We start from the raw sequence: 19,905 nt of genomic DNA, 5'->3' as shown, positions 1-19,905 counted from the left end.
AGGAAAAAAGCTGAAGATGATACAATTACCAAATTAAGCCCAAGTCAAAACAGATCCATTCCCTCTAAAAGTACATCAAGTACCTCCTTGAATTTATTTAAGCTATCAACTTCCATAATGACAGGTGAAAGTTTGTACCAGCAATCAACCACCCACTGGTTAAAAGCAAATTTCTGCACATCTATTCTACAATTCTTTCCTCAATTTATGCCCCCTTAGATTCATAATATATGAGCAAGAAGAAGAATTAAATTAGAATTGAGTCTGCTAAACTCATTCAAGGCCTTACACCTCAATCAGATCACCTCACAAGTGGCTGGTCTCCAGCCGCTGCCATTTGTAGAACTTAAGCCTTTCTTGGTAAGAGGACCACTTCGTTCCCCTCACTAAGATCGATTCTTGTTGTCTTTTGCTGTACACACTCAAGCAACTCTAATTCCTTCCTAAAATGAGACCTCCAGACCTGTATGGCCTGACCATTTCCTTATACAAAGGGATAATCAACTCCTTTTCCCTATTAGCAAAATTCCTGAATATCATTGACAATACCCCATGACCTGCTATGGCAGCCTGTCTGCACTGCTCAGAAAACTTCATATCAGACCACACAATTACTCCCAGGTCTTTTTCATTTTCTACCACCCTAAGTGAGGTTCCACAGAGCTGGTACGTTTCTCTGGGATTACTTCTACCCATATACAGTACTTTGCATTTGTCAATGTTAAACTTCAGTTGCCACTTCTCGACCTATCTGCACAACTTCCTAATATACCTTCATCAATATCATTGATAAATATACAAACCAACAATGGGCCCAACACTGAATCTTGGGAGACTCCATTAATAACATTAGTCCACGAAGAGCAGCGTTCATTAATTACCTCCCTAATTTCAACAATTTCTCCTCCGCTTTGCCCTTAATACCATACTCAAAAGTATGGTATTAAGGGCCATTTTCTTTAGAACAGAAGCTAAACTAACAGGTTTGCAATTACTCTTGTCACCCATTGTGAATTGGCGATACACTACACATCTTCAGTCCATGGGGACTTCCCCTGAGTCCAAGGATGCTCTCATAATTATGGCTAACAGTTTGCTTACCTCCTTTGCCGCCTCCTTTAATATAACTGGACAGATCCCATCTACCTCCGGTGCCTTTCTTATGTTTAATTTCAACAATTTCTCCTCCGCTTTGCTCTCAGTTATTATAAAATCATTAAGCTCCATGTTAGAGTTTAATAAGCTTCTGTCTTCCACTTCCCTAAAGAATTTCTCACGTGTGAATGTACATGCAAAATACTCATTCAGTTTGTCAGCTACCTCAGCAGGTTCATCAACAGTCGAACCACTGATATCAAGTGGATCAATCTGATTCACCCCCTTCCTCTACAGACTAGCTTATATCTACCATAGGCTTCTGTGTTGCCTGATAATTTATATGCATCCCATGCATTTTTCTTCTCTGTGATGAGTCTCATTAGTTCATCTGACATCCATTTAGGCCTAAACTTTGAACAATATTTCTTAGTTGGTATGAAAAGCCTAGTAGCATCCACAATTAATTCCTTGAATACTTCCCATTTAGAATTTTCTGTTGGTAACATCATCAGTTGGTCCCATTGTATAGAATTTAAACACTGTCTGTACTGTATACTAGTATATAAAAAAAAAACAAAAAAACAACAGGTTAAAAACTTGTACTTTTTTGACGATGGCCCTGTAAAAGTGTAAAATAATTAGGTAACAAAAGTAGACAAGAAAGCAAATATATCTTGCCTTAGTTTTGAGGATCTCCTCTTCCTCAAGGAGGTACAAATTCAAAGTATTACTAAGCGTAGTAAAAAAAAAAAAAAAAAAAAAAAACAACCTTTACAAATAATACCACTTTTTTAAAAAAGCTTTCTAAGTGTATAAGCATTTTATTTCAAAGGTATGATGTTTTTGTTGCTGTTGTTTTTTGGTGCAAGGGCTACTTACGCCATATTGCACCTATCACCGTTATGAATGTTACATATGCATGGTGATTGTGATGGCACTACTCAAAAACGATCATATAATTCTATCTTTTTCGTAAAATGAAAGAACTCCAGTAGATTAGCGACGTTACCTATGATGTGGCAGAGTGCTAAAAGAGACTTGGTGGGCAGTGGTGTATAAAGTACACTCAATAAGAATATGCTTCATTGTGAATGGACAGTTTCACTGTGTACATTGAGGAGGATCGTTACATGTGAGGAGATAAAGGTGGGTAAGATGACTGTGGCCAATTTGCGCTCTGGTTAAGATTACTTCCTCCCTCCTGTTTATACGGAAGCTGGAGGTCCATGGTTGCGGTTCAGGTTTTATTTGGTGGAGTTTGTGTGTTTGGGCTTGCCATTGAATTCTCCATTGTTCTTTACACATTCTTCGAATGTTACTTTTGTAGTCAAGATATGGAACGTGATACTGTGATAATTCTCTGTTGGATGGATGTTTAGCGGCGTAGTCCGCACATTCGTTTCCTGGTATCCAGCAGAAAATGGCCACTCGTTGGAGTTCTTGAAGATGCATCAGTTTGGATTTTATGAGCTTTATTAAAGGATGTGTTTGAGAAGAATTGTTCTGTAAAGCTATAATCGCACTCTGGGAGTCCGTATATATCATGCTTTTATGGATGGACAGATGGAGGATATTTTCTACTGCAAGTTTGATGGCGTATAATTCATCTGTATAGCTGCTGCATTCATTGGGAAGTGATACGAAGGTTTGATGAGGGGAAAACGGCTGATGCATCCACTCCACTCTCAGATTTTGAACCGTCAGTGTATATTTTTGAAAAATGCAGATAATTTTGTGTGTGGGCAATATGGAGTTGTATATTAACATTTGCAAGAGAGTGTTTTCCCCAGTTTAAAAAATAACTGTCACAGAGTGGTTTAATAGACATCCACGGGGGGGGGGGGGTCCATACTACTTAAATCTTGAAAAAACTTTATCAGGATGTATATTCCAAGTTTCCAATAATGCTTGAGCTCTGAGAGCAAAAGGCTGAATTGCCCTAGGTTTATTTCTATACAATGTTGTGAACTGTGGGTCATTAAGTATTGGCCTAATGGGATGGGTAGGTAGACTTTGGATTTTAATTGTATAGTTAAGAAGTAACATCTTTCTCCTAAGGCTTAGAGGAAGTTCATGAGCATCAATATAAAGACTTTGAATTGGTGAAGTTCTATAAGCGCCTATAGAAATTTTCAGGGCAAAGTGTTGAATTGGTGCAAGTCGCGCTAACACGCTCTCCCTAGCAGAATCATACACCGGGGCACCGTAGTCAAGGTGAGATCTGATTAGGGCTCTATACAAATGAAGTAACATGTACCGATCTGCACTCCATGATGTAGAAGAAATGACTCTGAGTATGTTCGTTTTTTTCTGGCAAGACGTCTTTAGATGTTTAACGTGCTCTATGAAGTTCAACTTACTATCGAAAGTCAGACCAAGCAGACGAATGCTGTTCACAACTGAGATAGACTGGTTTGTTAAGTGTACCTCTGGATCTGGATGCATCTTCCCTTTGTTACAAAAGTGAACTACTTTAGATTTTGAATAAGACAGTTGATACCCATTCTGTGTCATCCATAACTGAATATTATTAATTGAAATTTGGAGCTGCCGCTCAATGAAGGTCATGTTTTGAGAACTGCAAGAAAAAGTGAGATCATCGGCATAGAGGTATGAATTCACAGTGCTGGGCATATTTTTAGTTATGTGATTTGTTCTTATTGTGAATAAGGTAGCACTGAGCACAGAGCCTTGTGGGACCCCTTCTTCTTGTATATATGTTTGGGAGAGGACTTGTCGGTATCGGACTTGAAAGGATCTGGCTGAAGGAAATTCAATATGAAATATGGTAAGTGGCCTCTCAGGTCAAGGGAATGCAGATCTCTCAGGATACCAAAACACCATGTGGTGTCGAAGGCTTTTTCTACATCAAGGCATACCATGACGAGATGCTCATTTCGAATGAATGCATTCTTGATGTTTGTTTCCGCTTTGACCATGAGATCCAGGGCTGATTGATTTTTCCTGAAACCAAATTGATTGTCAGAAATTATATTTTTAGAGTCAAGAAACCAAGTAAGTCGACGGTGAATTATTTTTTCCAGGGTTTTACTTAAGCAGCTGGTGAGAGAAATAGGTCTATAGTTTTCAGGAATGGAATGATCTTTTCCTGGTTTGGGAATTGCTATTATATAGGAGTGATGCCAGGAACTGGGGAAACAATGTTCAAGAAAGATGCAATTGAAAAACGTGAACAGTGAAGAGACCGATTCTTTATCTAAGTGTTGGAGCATTATGTAGTATATTCCGTCGGGGCCTGCAGCACTGTGTTTTGAAGTAGATATGGCTTCTTGAAGTTCAAGCATTGTAAGCGCCTGATTATAGGGTAAAGAACATTTACTCGTAGGTCTGAAGTTCGGTTTGGACTTTTCAGCTAATACTTTGATCTTCTGGAATGATAGATCCTATGCTGTTGAGGCAGATAACTGTGAGAAAACAGTCCCTAGGGCATTTGCTATATCCATGGGAGAAGAGAGATCCTGCCCATTCCAGTTGAGAAGTGGGGAGGATAACGGGGGAACTTTGCCATTTAGTTGTTTTATTTTCCGCCATATTATTCTTGAATCAGTATTTTTATTAATTGAGCTCGCAAATCGAATCCAAGATTCTCTTTTAGCTTTCTTCCTAATGTGACGGGCCTTGGCTCTGAGTCTCTTGTAGTTTATAAGATTGGCAGTGGTGGGGTGTTTTCGAAACAGATTCCATGCTCGTTTTTTTTTCCTTTTTTTGCACCTTTGCACTCTTTGTTCCACCAATAGTTTATGGTTCTATGGGTTGTTGACTGTGATTGTGGAATTGCAATGCATGCAGCAGCCAGTATTTGTCTCGTGATGTGATCGGTAGCTGTGTCAATAGGACAGGTTTCGATGATCTGTTCATCAAAGGACACTCGGGAAATGAATTTTGCCCAATCTGCTCTGTGAAATTTCCATTTTATGTAGTTTTGGGAAATTATGGAATGTTCTGTTTGAATCTTACATATTAGTGGAAAGTGATCACTATTTAGCGGACGGTCGAGGGCCGTCCACTCAATACTAGGGAAGAGGATCGGAGAGCATATGGAAAGGTCTATTAGAGAAGTTCTACCCGTAGAGAGATGGATGTAAGTTGGCAAGCCAGTATTTAGTATAGTCAGATTTTGTCTGTTAGCAAGCTGTTCGATAAGTTGTCCTCGTCCATCTGCATTGGGAGAACCCCAGAATGGATGGTGTCCATTGAAGTCGCCCAATAAACAGATAGGGGTTGGCAACTGCTGAATAAGGTCTTTCAATTCATGGATGGTTTAGGAGTGATTGGGCAACAGGTAGATAGAGACAATTGTCAAAGTAATACCAATCACAATATGTGTTGCAACAGATTCGATGGAGGTTTGTAAAGGAATGAATCTGCAAGGTACTCGTGAGTCTATGAGTATGGCTACCCCCCGTGAGCATTATTTGTAGCAGTTCTGTCTTTTCTAAAGAGTGCATAATTTTTAACTGAGAGTGACACGTGCCATGTTAAATTTGTCTCTTGTAGGCAGATGCCTACGGGATGGTAACGATCAATTGACTCGTGGATATCATCAATGTTACTGTGAATTCCTCTACAGTTCCACTGTATGATTTGGTGCATTATTTGATTTTGTTACTTGAGGAAGATTCTGAGTCTTTTTTTATTCCCAGGCTGTTTGTGGCGATCGAGTTTCATTTTCTCTCTTCTTGGAAAGGTTGGGCGTCCAGTATCCATGACATCTTCTGCATGAAGGTCTAGGATAGGTTAATTTGGGTCAGTATTGTTATCAGTGTCCATATTTACTGAAGTGATGTTGTTTGTTTTCCTATTTGGAACAGAGTCAGTTTTTGATTTTGAAATATCTGATGGTCTGTGTGGGGTAGCTGGTGGGACTGTGACAGGGGTGTTGTTGGCTCTATCTACTACCTTTTGCTCTTTTGGAGTCTGTTTCATTGATGGTGACAGCATAGATCAGGCCCAATCTGCAATCGATATGGTTGGGGGAACTGATACTTCAGTCTGTGTTGCTGTTGTTTGGTATTTTTGCATTGCTGCTGCATGCGTGTTCTTAGTTGCGTTAAGCATAATTTGCTTTCTTGCCTCTTGGTATGTAACTTTTCGTTCTACCCTGTACTTCTGAATTTTTTTTTCAGTTTTCCAGAGGTAGCATGATTTGGAGTAGGCTGGATGCGCGCCTTTGCAATTCAGACAGTGTTGTGTTTTGGCGTCACAGTCTGTTTGTGAATGTTCTTTTGACCCACAGTTTGGACAGACTGGATCTCCTTCAACAAGCCATTTGCGCATGACCAAATTTTTGGCACTTGTAGTATCTTATAGGATTCGGGATAAAGGGTCGTACTCGGCAGTTGAGATAGCCGGCTTTGACACTGGATGGTAAGATAGGTGTTCCGAATGTCAGGATTATGTTGTGGGTGGGAACAAGTTCTCCATCTTTCCTGATCATGATGCGTTTCGCTTGTATCACTTTCTGATGTTTGAGTTCTTGGGCCAGTTCATCTTCTGTTACATTTATCAGATCCCACTCTACAATTACTCCCTTGGAAGTATTTAATGTTGCACGAGGGGTGACTTGAATGGGTAGTCTGCCAATTATCGTTAGTTTCAACAGTCTCTCAGAATGCACAACTCACTGTTTCTACCAAGAGGTCTCCAGATCTGAGTCTTCTCCCCATTTTGGGAGAGCCCGCCACATTTTCCAAACATTTCTGTATAAGAAATGGTGAGAGAGTGTTCATAGATTTGTCCGACAGACTATGTAAGATAAGGAATGATGGGCATTCCTGTTGGTCTGTGTCTGTATGTTTAGACTTTGCTACATCGTGAGAAATTTCATGGTCAGCATTGTTGACAGTACTGGATGATCGCCTAGGCTGCTCAAGCTCTGGATAATTGTCGTAGTCCATGTTAGGCTCCTTTTTGCCCTGGGAGGTTGACTTTCCCTCCCGAGTTTCCGGCCCTGCCACAGGGAGGCAGGAGCAGTGCTGCAAGGAAAGCGGTTAGATAAGTTAGTTGGTTAGTAAAATAGAGTAATATATGTAATGAAAAAGAAAGGTGAGTTTCCTTCCTTGTTCTTACTTGTGATTTTTCAAGTATAGAACTGAATTATAAATGAACTTCTAGTAAAAAAAATGATATAACTTAAAATGAACTTTTATCGCTGGGAAAGATCGCTATATATTCGCACTTTGAACGCTTGACCTCGAATTCGCTCAGCACCCGGGGCCAGATGTTTTTGTACCAAAATACATATTATGACTTGGTTACATTCCTGTTAGGTATGACTTGGTATAATTAAAGCAACACCACCAAAAAGCAATTATATCTTGATAAACAAACCTCAGTCTCTGTATCCACCAAATAACTGGTGGTGATTATGTTAACAGACAATAAAATATAACGTTAACATATAAAATGCAATTAAGACATTAAAAAAGTACCATTTTTATTGCCTTAATACACAAGACAAGCCATGTGAAATGTTTGAAAATTTACACAAAAAAGTACTTACATGACACATCCTTGCTATAAATAATGCCATTTTTTATATGACCATTAAATGAAGGAATGACCATATCTTCCTGATCAGCATTTCCATTCTGTAAACAATAACTATTGGATGAACCTGCCACACCTATTGTGGTACCTTTCTTTCCAATGCTGTTTTGTTCAGATTCCATCAAGACAGAATAGGAATTACAATCTCTCTAAGAAAATATAAAAATAAATATATGTATATATAAATTCTATCGAAACAAAATTTTAAAAGTAAAAAAATAAAGTAAATATACAAAGCAATGCAGTAGAACTTGTTAATGTGACTACTTAATTTTAAATATACTGACTATCTATCTAAAGTGACCAAAAATTAATGCTCCTTGCAGAATGATTATATGGGAAACACATATAGCAACTAATTGTCTATTGTGAAATGTGACCACTTTGCATGAAAACTTAATTGAAGCAAGTAAAAGAAACCTATATGCATTTTTAAAAAAGTAATAGGAAATACCATTTACAAAGCAGTTTATAACATCTTGAAAAGTATGCCCATTAAGTTTATATCAGCTTGTTAGCAGACAAAACTACATATGTGTAGTGAACATATAATGTGTAACTCATTGCACATATTATATGCAATGAGTTACAAATTGCACATATTATGTGCTGAACTATCACCTGATGTTAATGGGATTTACAAAACTCTACCTGCTGATTCACAATTTTAGCTACCCTTAGTAAAAGTTGTGCTTTGATAGCCAAGTGGCAGGTAAATGAAAATTAACATGGGAGGGACAAAAAAGTGATGTTTTTTTTAAGAAATTATACTGAAAGAAAGGCTGTGGAAGTTTCTGGAATCACTAGGACTTGTACCAACAAGAAAATAGTAGTGATAGTAATGGAGGCATGTGACACAAGAAAACAAGTGTATGAGCTTATGTAGCATCAGCCAAAAAAAAAAAAAAAAAAAAAAACCCTTCTCATTTCGCCCATCCATTCACTTTAAAAGTTTGTTCAGTTCCTCCTTGAATTTAATTAACCTATTAACATTTGCAGCTTGAGGCTTTAAGCCCTAATGCATTAGACTATTAACTTTCACAATGACAGATGGAAGTTCGTTCCAGCAATTAACCACCAGCTGGCTAAAGGCAAATTTCTGCACTTCTATTCTACAACTGTCTTTCCTCAATTTGAATTTATGCCCCCTCATGTTCATAATCTGAGCAAGCGGAAAAATCCCATCAGAATTCAGCATGCTCAACCCATTCAAGGTCTTATACACCTCAATCAGATCACCTCACAGGTGCCTAGTCTCCAGCCACTGCAATTTGCAGAACTTAAGCCTTTCTTGGTAAGAGGATCCCTTCTTTCCCCTCACCAATCTTGCCTTTCTCTGTACATGCTCCAGCACTTCTACATCCTTTCTAAAATGAGGCCTCCAGACCTGTATGCAGTATTCAAGGCATGGCCCGACCATTGCCTTATACAAAGGGATAATCATCTCCATTTCCCTACTAGCAAAATTCCTGTATATCACTGACAATACCTCCTGACCTGCTCTGGCAGCCTGTCAGCATTGCTCAGAAAATTTCATATCTGACTGCACAATTACTCCCAGGCCTTTTTCATTTTCTACCACCCTAAGTGAGGTACCACAGAGTTGGTACATTTCTATGGGGTTACTTCTATCCATATGCAGTACTTTGCATTTGTCAATGTTAAACTCCAGTTGCCACTTCTGAGCCCATCTGCCCAAATTTTCTAGATTCTGTTGCAGTAGCACACTGTCATTAACAACTTTGCCAACCTTTGTATCATCTGCAAACTTCAAAATTAAGCCTGATATACCTTCTTCAATATCATTGATAAATATATGAAACAACAGTGTGCCCAACACCAAACCCCGGGGGACTTCACTAATAGCATTGGTCCACGAAGAGCTGTGTCCATTGATTACCACTCATTCTCTTCTCCCACACAACCACCCTTTTATCTACTATAGCAACTTACCCATAATAACATACTGCTCCAATTTGTACAGTAGTCTTCCATGTGCAACAGTGTTAAAAGCTTTTCTGAAATCAATGGTATCAAAATTATTTTTTGCATCCAGTTCCTTTGTAACCACATCATATTATCCACTCAAATTTGTCAGACAAGACTTTCCCTCAAGAAACCCATGCTGTGTCTGAATTATTATGGCAGTCTTGTCTAGATGGTCCTGCAATGCATCTTTAACCAGTGACAACATTATTTTCACCGGAACGGAAGTTAAGCTAACTGGTCTGTTATTACTCGTGTTACTCTTTGATCTCCCTTTGTGAATTGGGGATACATTTGCACATCTCCAGTCTGTGGGGACTTCCCTAAATCCATGGATGCTCTCATAATTATGGCAAAGGGTTTGCTTACTTCCTTTCTCGCTCTCGCCTCCTTTAATATAACTGAAAAGATACCATCCAGAATACATCAAGCAGACTAAAAACAAAAACAGAAGTTATGTAGAAATGTGAGAAAAACCAACAATGAAGTATGTTTCTACAAAATGAGAGCATTAACTCTTTCCACACTATATACACAGATACAAATTTTTTAAGAATGGGCTCAGGGGAATATGCAGGTAGACCTATTTCAAAGGTTGCTTCAAACAATGTGTTCATTAATATACAAATATATAATGTCTTGAAATTTTTCTAGTACACACATCTATTGAGTGATGCCCGATAAAACAACATTATTGGCATGTAGATAAAAATGTAAAAGTGTAACTGTCTGCTAACCAAATTGCTGTTTAATTATTGCAAGTACTACGGTGAGAAGTTATGACATATGTGAATGGAAAATGTGTAATAGGTCTCGATGTTTAAAAAATGTAAATATAGAAAATTTGCCAGTGATTTTGGAGAGCAAATAAATTGACATGATGGGCAGTATGCTATTCTATTTTTTTTTTTTTTTTTTTTTTTTTTTTTGGTAGTTGTCGGCGCGTCAGCTTCTGTGGCCATAATGTACCTCCCAAGGTTTTTGCAGTACTTTGATCCAAGCCCGAGGCAAGATTCGAACCCATGACCTTTGGGTTGCCAGGCAGGCACTTTACCGACCCGGCTAGTTATTCAATGAACAGCTGAATAGCATAAACAAAATTTCATGATACCACTGTAGCATAGGGGATGCAGAATTTGAATATAATGCGTATGTGTACAGAAAAGAGATAAGGGTGTGGGGGGTGGGAATGCTCTTGGTCGACAAATGCATAGATTCAAAAACACAATCTGTTTCATTATGATGTACTGCTTCTCCATTTTTGTTTTGGTCTAAACCTCATCCCCCCCCCCACATGATGAATTAGTCCGGTGTGATATACACATAGGAAAAACAAAAATGAGACTGGGAGTTTGATATAGGCCAGTGACTGATGACTAAATGAAAAACTGTGCAGCAGGACAGGAAATCATGTCTCATCATGGAAGATTTTAAAAGATGTTCATTAAAGTTTTCCCACATGAATCTACAATTAATATAGTTGATACATTTCAAGGTTCTGCCAAACTCTTATTTTCAGTCCTCTGGGGGTGTGGGGGAGGAGGACAGCAAAACAAATCAAAAAAACAATTCATAGTAGTATAAAGAGGAAAACTGCCATGTGAGTACACATAAATCAGTTATATTGACTCTATTGAGGAGATCCTACCTGTTGGCCCTTTTTATCTTATTTTGTAAGCAAAATCAGACAACAAAGTACGATCTCCTCTAATTTTAAAATCTACTTTTGTGTTGCCTTTTACTGTAAGCTGTGGCTATAATTATTTAGAAATACAGATAAGAGATTGCAGCATTCACTGAAGATTTGTAATCTCTCTCCTTGGAACCTTGAAACACACAGAGATACCTAAATACTATGGAAAAGTTTAAGGACAAATACATTATGGAATTCTTTATCTGGATAGCTACTATCTGGAAGTTTCAAAAACTGGCTAGTGAGACCAGGGTTAATATGTTTAACCTCTTCTATATGGGCTGCAAAAATTCTAGAATGTAGCGCAAAACAATTTTTACTTGCCAACCAATAAAAATCATAAATTTTTTTTTGTTTTTTGTATAAACATATTAATAAAATCACTTTCCATAAGTTGAAATTTTATGTAACTCGAAAATCACCAAAAAACTCTGTACATAAATGTAAACCTAAGTCCACGATTTAAGGAAACCACTTTATGTTTTATAGCATTTTTATGTTACAATTACATACTTATAACACGTGCAAAAGAATATTATTTAAAAAGCAAAATTTTTAAAGTATGTATACATACAACTTATTTTCAATGTGTGTGTGTGAGGTGTACACATGACACTGATATTAGTTGGAGGACGATGATGTTAAATCGACAGCGATCAAGTTGTCAATATCAGACTCCTCTTCCGGCTCTAAAATAGCTGAAGAAGTGGAAGGCCTGTAAAGGTATGGTGCTGAAGATGGACATGGCGTTGAAGTTAGAGAATCTGCAAATTGAGTAGGTCACTCAATCTTTCTCAGGAATGTATGTAGAAAGGTTTGAATGAATGTCTTCTTTTTCTCACAGTAGACTTAAAGGTGCAGAATTTTGCACATTCTTTTATTCATTCTTTATCTTTCACTATTGTATTCACAGTGGATGTTGCCAGACTTAAACCACATGAAATAGTCTATTGTTTTTCCACCTTTATACATTTTCACAATTTCTAATTTTTGCTCTAACATAATTGTATGCTGCTTTTTCGAAACACCAACATTGCCAGGTCCACTCACACGTTTCCTGCCATAGTGACTGAGATAACATGCAATAATAAAAGAAACAGAAACAGTTACCTGCGAGGTAGAATGGTAGTATAAATAACAGGGTCTAAAAATGAGATGAAAGAAGAAATAGTTTAACAAGAAGTTTCCATTCTAGATATATACAAGTCGTTTCACATCACGTGATAAGTCATGGTAAGCTAAGTACATGGGCAATGTTATTGTCTGGCATTCTTGGAAAGTTCCAACCAGAGACCAAGATGTAGGTATCTTTTACGTCACCAATTATAGCTGAATTCCAAGTAGACTTCTATTTTTTTTTTAAAACAAAAATGCATGTAGTTTTTTTTAATGAAATTTTTATGTAACGTTGAATTTATGTAAGTCAGAGAGCACATGTATGCATCACTTATTTTGTAAAAGTTTCTATTTTTGTTTGATAAAAATGATGCCATATTTTGTAAAAATTTCTAATTGGTCCATTTTGTTGTTTAAAACCATCTTTTGTGTCTTTTTTCAGCAGTTCTTCTCACACACATACCTATAATTATCACGTAAAAAATCTGCTGGACAACCTGTTGGTGGCAAGACTATCAAAAGTGTGTATCTCTCAATATTAAAGAGAAAGTGGAGTTACTAAAACATCTAGATAAAGTTGCATCGGTGAAGTTATTACGTGATGAGTATGGTTTGGGTACATCTACTTTCCTCGATTTGAAGAACAAAAAGAAAAACTGTTAAAATTTTGCGGTGATAGTGATTTACCAAAGTTAATGGAACATAGGAAGACACTACGCCAGAAGAACACAGGAACAAACAAGGTGTTAATGGAATGGATATGCAGAGGCAAAGCAGCGGAGACCCACTTACTCACTCTCTCATCATGGTCCAATCAAAATTTTTCATAATCAATTAAGCCCAACAACACCACATGAGTATACATTGGGTTGGTATGAAAAATTTTAAAAATGTAATGGTCTTTGTATCTTGGCAGTTGCCAGTCAAAAAGTGTCAGCTGATTATGAAGTGGCAGAAGCATATTTGGGTGAATTTGCAAATTAATTTATGAGACAAATGTGACTACTGAGAAGGTGTGTAATGCTGATGACACTTTTTTTTCTACTGGACGTATATTCCTAGAAAAACTGTTGTTGCACCAGAAGAATCAGCACTCAGTGGGTTCAAGGAAGCCAAAGACAGGTTAACAGTGCCAGTGTGTGCAAATGCTGCAGGATCACATAAAACCAAATTGCTTGTTATTGGCAAAAAGAAAAATCCAAGAATCCTCTCAAAGTCTTTCCAGTTATTTAGAGGGCAAACAAATGAGCATGGATAATCAAAGAAATCTTCCTTGACTGGTTTGAAAACCATTTTGTTCCAGAGGCTAGGGCACAGAACAGTAAGTTACTGGGGTGTCCAGCAGACACTCCAGTAACAGTAAGATAATGCTAATTCTTGATAACTGTTCAGTCTCAATCACCTCATTAAATGTGTATTGCACTTAATAAAATTTTCCAATTTTTTTCAATTGTACGTGTATCATTATATTTGTTTATTTGTTAATGTGAATAAACAAACTTTTTAGTGATTCTTTTCAGGTTGTAAATTTTCTGAAGTGAACATTTAAAAGCAAAAGTAAGACATTTTTTTTTAAAAGCAAAAGCAAATTATTTTTATAATTTTAATAAAATCTAAAAAATAAATCACTGACAGATTTGTTGTATATAAGTGTTGGGAATTTTCATTTTTTATATATAGCCTGAAAATAAAAATTGGTAACATGAAAATAGAAACTTCCTTTTACATGTAACAAGATATAGAAAATGTAACACACTTAATTTTTCTCCAATCACTTAGTGCAGCCTGCGAAAAGGTTGGACACCACTGCCCTACACAAAAACTTACTAATCTCTATTAATTATATAGAAAGGGTGATCAAGGTGCTATATCCAGATTGAAATAATTAGTTTTCTCTAGTTCTTTTGAAACATGTATAATGAATCAATGTCTCTGATGCACACGAAATTAGAGGTCACTCATAATATTATTTTCATTACGGGTGAGCAACTGAGGTTAAAGCTGTTATCAAATATTTTTTGAAAAAGAACTGGACTCCAAGTGATATTCACAAAGATATCCACCCTGTTCATAGGACTTGACCCCTAGTGAGTTCATCTATTCCCAAATCTACAGAAATATCTTTGGAGTAGGAAATTTGCCTGTGAGATTTTTATTCTTCTCTTGTTGGATTACTGTTTCAAATATTCTGATGTCAATGTTTGCACAGATCGTGTCAGTGAAATTATTCTTGTAGAGATAAAATCCTTTATTCCATACTGCACCTTAAAATCTCATCCTTTATTTAAACCTTTGTTTTCCAATAAAAAAGCTAAGGTTGTTCTAGACAAGAATGTTGCATATCCCAATTGGCCTGCATCCAAATCTTATGGATCATTTTCTGCCTATACCAAAGCTCGCAACAATTGTAAAGCAGTTATTAATCAATATAAACCAGATTTTGAACAATTTAAGAGTAGAAAACTTGCTTCTTGTCCAAATAGTAGTTAAATATTCTGGCCTCTTGCCAAAGCTATTTGGCAACAGCTTTGGGCCACCTGCAGTCCCAACTCTGTTAAAATCTGGTGGTTTGAGTGCTACCTTTATTTAGGGTGGCACTCAAACCATCCAGTTTTTATTCTAACTCTAGTATTGACAATCTTAGTAAACCACCTCCTACCATTCCCAGTTTACCATCAGAAAGATATCAGAATTTAACAATCTTCATGCCAAAAAAGTTCCAGGTCCCGATGGCCACTTGTTCTCAAAACCTGTGCTCCTGATCTGTATCTCCCTTTTACAACTTTTTCATTGGTGTTTTTCTTCTGCTTGGAGATTTTCTCACATTCAGGCAATTCTTAAAAAGGGTAACAAATCGTTCCCATCCAATTATCATCCCATTACACTTAACTCTACTCTTTCTAAAGTAATGGGCAAAATCCATTAACTGCTAATTCCTCCTAAACCATCTGATCAATGACTGTCAATATGGATTCAGCCAACACCATTCCCTGTCCAACTTTTCCACTAATGCTGGTTTGTTTTCTTATTTGGAGCATTAGCAACTAAGGCCATATTGCTCCGGGAATATGCGGTGGTCATTCCCTTGACCTTTTCGCATCCTCCGTATTTGGTGGTGACGGGCTCGAACCCCGGTCTAATAAAGAAGCGTGTGCTACGCACTGCTGCTCCTTCCCACCTGGCTACGGAGGCGCCCCACTAATGCTGGTACAGTCTGTCCTCGTATAGCATGATAGTTGTGTTCCTAGAAACCCTCGTGCAATATAAACAACAGGCCCTATGGGAAAAGTGGGGTTAGGTGCCGACCACCCAAGATTGAACACAGATTTGGAACCAGAACATTACCAAACACAATAAATAATTGGGTAATTTTAATCGTTATAAAATACTTATGTATTTTATAACGATTAAAATACGTAATAAAAAATATAATATTTTTTTATTTAATATAATAAATAATAAAAAATATTTATTTTTTATTATATTATAATAAAGTATTTTTAGTATTTTTTAATACTAAAAAAGTATTTTTTACGAATAAAATATTTTATTCGTAAAAAATTTATTATATTAAATAAAATAGTCGTAATAAAATACTTACGTATTTTATAATACGTAAGTCGTAATAAAATGCTTATGTATTTTATTATGACTATTACGTAATAAAATATTGCTAATGCTTTTGCTTTATCGTAAGCAAACTTGTTTTTTGTTTGATTTTCTATCCACACAGATGACAGCCGTTCCATCTCTTCCAATTCTTTGTGTCTTAATCTAACGGATTTTAATTACACTTTGAGTTGTTCCTGCTATGAAAGTTTTTATTTTCTCCGCATTCTTTGTAATTCTCGGCGTTGCCTCATTTAGGTCTGTATCACGTGCAATACCACGCAGTCTTTCATTTCGCTCAAAGCATTTCACAATTTCATATTTTTTCTCTATCGACAGAGGCGGACTGGCCATAAGCCTTACCCGGGAAATCCCAGTGGGCCGGAGGCCGGTGTGATTTTGGCCACAAACCATAGTATGAGGCACTATAAATTTTCCTGGGTAAGAATTTTTGACCCAGTCCGCATCTGTTTATCGATATTGCTTTTTTTTTTCCTCTCTGAATCTGCAGTGTCTTCGCCAGAATGCTTCCTTTTCACACCTTATAAGTATTTTACTCATTTTTAGGGAATAAAGCACAATTACAAAACGAGGAGGCACACTTGATACACATAAACAAAGCTGTGCGCGTGTAGCAACTGAATAAACAACACCGTAAAGGCAGAGATATATTAACACCTCACATTTTACTAAAGCACATTTCTGGGGGTTACTACCATAAAACAATAAAAACAATTTCCAGTTGCGTTTCTGCTAGTGGAATCTGTTATAAACTGGTAGTAAACTCCATCTAATTGCATTTGCGATTATATCAATAGCTGGAATTGTGTTGGTTTTTACGTTATTCTGGTGAAATGTGTTTCCCCTTCACTGATATAAAACACATAAATACATTTTCAGAACCTTCTTCATTCCTATCGTGTTGCGTTCAATTGGGGTGATTCCGTGTTCGAATGCCATTTCTTGTAAACACAAAGGCGAATTGTGCATAAGCGAATTCGGTTCGTGTTATATAAGATAATGTTCCCCTATTTATAAATCGTGTATGATCGAATTCGTGTAATGTAAACACGTGTTATACGAGGACTGACTGTATTCCCCGAGGTTCAGTTCTTTCTCCCATACTTTTCTTCTTGTAAATCAATGACCTTATTCTACTGGTTAGAAATCCTATTCATAGTTTTGCTGATGATAGCACATTGCATTCATCTTCCAGTTTCAGAAACCTTGCCCTGCACAAACAGCTTAAACTTTTCAAATATCCACTACCAATTCCTTAAATGCTGATATTCAGGTAATTCTCCAATGGGGCAAAGATAACTTAGTTAATTTCAATCCTTCTAAAACTCAGTCCTGTCATATCTCATTTGCATATCTTCAATGAGTCGCAGATTTCTTACTATTAGGAATTATCCTTCTAATTTCCCTGCACATCACAAATATTGCTTCCTTTGCATCTAAAAAATTGAATTTTCTCTTTCACCAAGAGCAACAGAGAAAACAAAAACTCTGATCTGCTTATAATAGAATACTGTTCTTATATCTGAGAGCCAGTGTACCCCATAACCCCTCTCAGGCCTCTAGACTACAAAAAAAAAAAAAAAAAAAAAAAAAGCATTGTAGAGTGGTATTACATCATCTTGTTCATAAAAAAAATTCACTTGTTTGCTATCTGGCTTCACTTCCTATTGAGTAGCATTACGGCAAACTAGTTAATTCCAAAGAAAATTGTAATTATTGCTCTTTTCTAGTTGACATATAACTGCAAAAGTTGGTTGTAACCAGTCTACTATGTCAAGGTTGTCTTCACAGGTAAATGAGGCTGACAGTTTGAATAAATTCAAAGGTCAGCTGGATAGTTACCTATGTGAGTAGGGAAACAAATAATTTGATTTTTTTTATCCTTGTTCCCCCCCTTTTGTTGGCCAGTGCAGGAAAAGCCTGTAGTTTCTGCGAACTACATGGCTATTACTGTTACTAAAAAGAAATGCAGAAAAACAGAAAAGTACTGCAGCACAGGACAAAGCTTTGATGCTTCAATGCCACCGTGATCATTGTGCAGATTACATAAACTTAAAATCCATGTAGAAGGAACATACTGGGGTAAACACAAGTGAAAGAACAAAGATTTGTGATTATTAGTCTGAAAGCATACTGACCTCTTAAGAAGCTCTTACTGCAAAATCTACGAGGAAAAAACGGTTAAACTGGGTCAGAGAATATACTAATTGGACAAGTAAGCAATGAGAATCTGTAACATTTTCTGATGAATCCAAATTTAAACTCCATGGGTTGGAAGGTAAATGTGGTAAGGTAATTTGGTAATAAGGTAAAATGTGCAAGGTAATTTGGCACAGATCTAGCAAAGCTTATCAACCCAAGTATGTTCACTGATCCTAATATCTGATCCTTATTATTAGCCTGGAAATAGTACCAATCTGAAACCAATGGAAAACTGCTGGAGTGTTATGGGACAGAAAATTGCTGTTAAAAAAGCCATCAACCATGATAACATTGCTAGAAACCATTATTTATATCTAGTACCATGAACTAAGCAGAGTTATATCAAGCATCTGATACACTCCATGCTAGACAGGTACAAGCTAAAATTGAAGCTCATGGTTGGCTAACAAAATACTAATATCTGTTATAGAAGACCTAATGGTATCACAAATATATTTGCTGCATCATCTCATAACATAATGTCAAATCCAAACATTTGGTCACAATGAAAAGGCCTACAGTGCATTCCTGTGATTATTTGTAAATAAATATGTCTAAATAGTTTTCCCTTTATTTTCTTATTAATCAAATCTGTGATCATTTTAAACCAGTGTATAATAAATCTGAAGCTGTATAGGCAATTATTTCAATCATAATAATGTTTGTAAGAAAATTTTGTGATGCAATTTATGTGGCCACCACTGTACACACACAAATGCAGAACTGGATCTCTATATAACAAAATCAATTGATTATTTGCATGAAAAAATTGTTAAACAGAAATGTCATTATAAAGAACTATGACCTTTTCAACAATGCAAAATAATTCAATATTCAGAAATACATTAAGACATGGGAAATAAATCTCAAATAAGTGAGAATAAATAAAATTTGCAACATTTTAAAACAATTAATTTATTAACAGATGATTTTTTCATATGTACATGATGAGCACAATATCAGTACACTTTGAATTGGTTATTTTTTGTTGTACACTAGATTTTAGAAGACATCATTCATAAAAATGCTTATTTAAACCCTCATATATATATTTTCAGGAACATTTCCTTCTCACTGAAGGCCTTGATGCACAGTTCCAAATGCTGCCAACATTTCAGGTTTGGAAGAATTAATATCTTCTTTGTCCTCATTTTCCTCCACCTCATCATTGATGTTGAATACTGTCCATAATGTTGGAGTCGCTGGAATAGTCAGCTAGTAACATCATTGTCAACTTTTAAAATTTGTCAAGAACAATTTCTCCACTGATCAACCCTCTCTTGGAGAGGGTTGATCAGTCATCCCAAATCCCAAAATTCCAAATATCATCCCAAAATTGCTCAATATATAGCAGTAGTCCATTTCTCTCATCGACATTAATTGGTGTTTTAGCAAAACCTGCTTTTGTGAAACAATTCTTATTTGTTGCTTCTATCGCATCTCAACTCCAAACATTTGCCTAACATCAATGACTGATCCTATTTAAAATATACTATTCAGATGTACACAACCACAAATCTATAATACAATCAAGAGATTGGTTGGTTTCTATTCCTAGTATGTATTTTTAGCATTACATTTTCAAAATTTTGATAATGCTCTGGTCCATT

This window comes from Mastigoproctus giganteus, chromosome 7, assembly GCF_048544385.1.
Source record: "Mastigoproctus giganteus isolate SK-2022 chromosome 7, ASM4854438v1, whole genome shotgun sequence".
Lineage (NCBI taxonomy): Eukaryota > Metazoa > Arthropoda > Arachnida > Uropygi > Thelyphonidae > Mastigoproctus > Mastigoproctus giganteus.
This window is presented reverse-complemented; position numbering follows the sequence as displayed.